Raw genomic sequence first — 4,530 nt, 5'->3', positions numbered from 1 at the left:
TGAGAACTGCAGCATTCATGTGTATGTGAGGTTAACTGCTTGTAGTGTTAATTGCAGAAATATATCTTCAAGGTCAAACGCTGTACAAGATTCTGAAGTGTTAGTCATTTATGTAAATAGGAATGGCTAGATGAGCTAAAATACAACTATTTTTCCAAAGAGTTTTACATTCCTATGTTCCAAAAATATCTTTATTTCCTCTTCTCCTCTGTAGGTTTTGTTTGCAGTTGTGGGAAAGTGCACTCAAAGTTGTCTTTGTGCTTTTTGCTGAAAGCAAGCAGAAGTGTGCTTATTCTCATGTCCTATAGTAAAGAGTTCAAAGCTGTGTAACTGAGAGCCTTATTTCCTATTCTTCTTTCTTGAGTTTCTCAAGATGGCGGCTGCTGAGGAAAGCTCGCATTGCAAAGAGAAGAATGCTGCTGAGGTACCTTGAGCCATTTCTGTGGAGTGAGCTAATAAACTGGCCTTACAGTTTGCCTGAAATCAGTGAAATGAGTGATGTCTTCAGTGAATATGTTCTTGGTGACTGCTGAAGAGGCACAGTTGTGTTTTGGTGTAGCTGGAGTGTAGTTCACTGCTGAAATGCTTGTGTTTAAGGTAGTCCAATGGAAAGATGCAGAGAAGGAGGTGGCAAGGTCAGGGTGATAGATAAGGGATTAGATAGATCTTTTGCATTCTTCTTGGATGTCACTACAGTAAATCTCTGCTTCATGAGGCTAAATCTAGAGCCTTAAACCATCCAGAAATCCTGGACCAGATGTCAGACCTGTCACCAGATGATCATCCTGTCCTGTTTGGCCTTTCTTCTGGGTGAAAGCAGGAGGGCTAGGAACCCTCTGATGAAAGTGAAAGCTGAAAAAGTGCAATTCTGTAGCAAGAAATTAATTCTGCCTCTGCAGTGGTAATAATCTCTGTAAGGTTTGCCCAGCAGATGCCAGCAGCGAATTAGCACAGAGCTTGTGGAAAAATAAAAGGAGCTGAATATGGAACTGTTGTGAATGCTTCACTGCTTAAAGAATGATTGCTTGAAATAGATTAATTTTTTTTCATTAAGGTTAATTTTTACTGTGAAGATCCTCATCCTCTGAATCCCTGAGAACAGTGTGTTAGATTGTCTCTATACAAGTCAGAAAACATTAGGGTTTAAATTTGGTCCACAGTTCATAATAATGGCCTTCCACATAAACAATGGTGTTAATTTACTTATTTTAAAAATGTTATAGGTTTAGCCTTCTTGCATCTTATATATTTTTACCTGACCTGTTCTCTTTCTGTTTACTGTCCCCTGCAGAGTAAGAGCATAACTCTTCTTGTTTACTGTACCTCTCAGTTTGAATTACAAATTTGACCTGACATTAAGCTGTTCCGTTTGGTACTGAAGGGGGGTGGGAGGGTGGGAATCTAAGTCATATGGTATTATCCTTCACTTTCATTGAACCACCTGGACTTCTGGAGCTAGAGCTGAAAACTTTCAACATCTCTTGATGCAAAGCAAATAGATTTAGCTAAAAGGGAAGTTCAAGCTGGAGAATCATCCTGTAGAAAGTTTAGAGCAGTTCAACACTGGAGGAAGGAAATCATTATCTGTCAGAAGAGCCTCATCCTGCCCAAAAGCCATTGCATTAGATATCTAATGCTGTTCCTTTAAAGATTAGGCTCATATTCAAGATTTCAGTGGAAACCAGATTTTGGTTTTACTGAAGTTTATTTTTGGTTTGCTGTTTGCAAAGCTTATGTTCCAAGCAAGAGGAAGAGGTCTAGTCTGTCATATCAGGACTGCCTTAATTTAAGGAAACTACAAGGAGGACTTGTTACTGCATGGATCACCCCCTCAATAATAAAATTGATACACATATGATTTTATGATACACATAATACAAGTGAATTCCAGGTCCTTCTGAACTGCACAGAATATATGTTATCCACATAATTATGTAGATGGCTGTGGTTATGTACCTTTTCAAAAAGATTTCCTTGAGTCAAGGCGTTAAATAATACAAATAAAGTAACACTGTCCTGTCACAAAGCAGTTGAAATGCCTTGTAATTTGGGCTTTCATGTAGGATCATAAGCACTGAAAAAATGGAGTTCACTAGTAATATTTATTCTTTATCCTTAAAAGATTCCTGTTAGAAACTGTAAGAACCCACTGAAAAGTAAACTTGTGTCACATGGGATTGAATGTTCATTACAAGTAATAATCATTATATGAGTCTAGATTATTACTTGTCATTTTATGTTCTTGGCAATTAGTGTATCTCACTTAAAATATTTATTTTTCCTTTTGGCTGAGTTTCCCTACAAAACTGGAACAGTCGTCTTAAAAACGATGATCTCCCAGGCAAAATAAATTAAGTCTTGGAATTATGTCAAGACTTGTAACTGAAGACGAAGTTTCAAAACAATCTTTGTGCAAAAATGAAACTCACTTTCTCCCTTTAACTCATTTTTCTACCTACTGCTTCTCTGGGTGTTTCTGTATGTAAATCAAACATATGCTCTTTTTCTTGCTTTCTGGAAGACTTCCAAAGGTTGGGGGGAAGTCTTACAGGAAACCTTTCCAAAACATATTTAGGACTTGTTCTTCCTGTGCAGATAAAACCCTCAGATGTGTTTTAATACAGACTAACTGAAACTGGAAAACTGTAATATTTGGTTTGGGGCTTTTTTTTTTTTTTTTTTTTAATTAAAAGGTGGAAATTTGATGGCTATTTTTGCTGTTAGAATTTACATCAAGAGTTTTACTTCATTGTTACTTCCTTGTTTCTTTCGGTGAGTTCCAGATGTGCTAATAATTTGAGATTTATCTTAGTATAAATGTTTATTTGATCAAATGAGCATGTATTGCATTCTGAGACTTCCTTATCGGATTATCAGATGGAAGTGAATGCAGTGTCTGCCTTTCATGAAGTTTTCTGTATGGCTTTAATTTGAAAACATCTGTCTTTGAGTTACAAAAATAATCCAGAAGAAAAGACCTATACATACAAGAAAGATATGGCTTTAATTCTTTCCCAGATACAGGCTTAGATTTTCCAGGTGTCCTGGAGTCTAATTGCATATTTTATTAATCTAATTTTGTCTTGTGTGACTATTGATATACCACATAAATGGAATCCATTCTTAGAATACTGCCCATTCACAGAATTAGAATTTTGTACCAGTGCAATATGACAAGATAATTGTGCAATGTCTAAAGTGATTGGCTCTAATTAACTTTAAATTTCTTTCTGTTTTTTCTGCCTCCAGGGAGCATACATCAGAATTCTGGCCTTTTATTACTAACATTCTTAAATTATGTATTCTTTCATTGATCCCTCGGAAAACTCAGCCCTCCCTGTTTAACAGGTATTTCTTTTGGGGCAGCAAGGAGTAGAGATGAACAAAAGCAGTCAAGGCAACAATATATCATCAACATACATACTGACATTTACAATATTCCCATCATTATTTGAAGTATGTTATTAAGAGAAACTGCTGAGTTACTATCTGACATAGTGTGATGCTTGCTAGTCACATGGTTTGCATATACTATCATTATTATTAAACCTTCCCTTGTTTATAAACTACATTGAAATACTGCTTAAACAAGGAGAGAAGCAGAGGTAGATGATTATCAGTGTTAGGACCTAACTAAAGAAGCATGCTGACTTTAAGTTTACATCACATCTTTTGCACTACTCTGTCACGTATTAGGAAATGCTCTGATTTTAATGAGATAAAAGTAGAAATTAATACAATCAAATCAGATAGTAGTTGTTAGTCCAGAGGGATATACACATGCTTTCGGGGATGCTGATGGTGTGGCTAGCATCATGTGTGCATTCAAAATAGGCTTTAAAAATAGTGTTAAAGTAGCCAAAAATGGAGGCGGGGGAGAATGATTCAAGGTATGTGTGTCTGCTTCTTTTCTTCTCCTCACAGTCTTGTTACTCCCTGACTTCCACAGAAGGTAAATATTAGTGTTTCCACTCTTTCAGTTACAATGCTGAAAAAAACGATGCTTACATCAGTGAAATTAAAGTCAGTACTCCTAAGGAGGGTAAATATTAACTTTTCCCAGCTTTCCCAGGAGTTATTAAATCTTCTAACGCTATGAGCCCAAATAATTTACCATGTAAAAATTTATTTTTGTCAGGCATGTAACCCATGGAGTACCAAGGTTTGTTTCATAAATGTAGCTGGGGAGTGACCTGGTTTCAGAAGGTCCAGTGGCACTCAGGAGGTAGGAAGCTCATTTTTTATTTTCATTGCCACTATATGCCATGCTTCATCTAAGAATATGTACCAAAATGGGCATGTATAAAACATGAAAAAAACAGATTATTCAGGATTTAATTGAGGTTTTAATCAAGGCAAGAAATTAGATTTAAAGGTTTATAAAATGAGATTTAATGAGTAAGTAGACATTTCAATCAATGTCAAAGTATTCATCCTTGTATATACAGAGAGCGAAAGTTCATATATATATCTATAAAAGAAAACAAAAATATTTCTGAACTATTTTATAAATAGCTAAAATCCAAGAAG

This window comes from Gymnogyps californianus, chromosome 4 (genome assembly GCF_018139145.2).
Source record: "Gymnogyps californianus isolate 813 chromosome 4, ASM1813914v2, whole genome shotgun sequence".
NCBI classification, from domain to species: Eukaryota; Metazoa; Chordata; class Aves; order Accipitriformes; family Cathartidae; genus Gymnogyps; species Gymnogyps californianus.
This window is presented reverse-complemented; position numbering follows the sequence as displayed.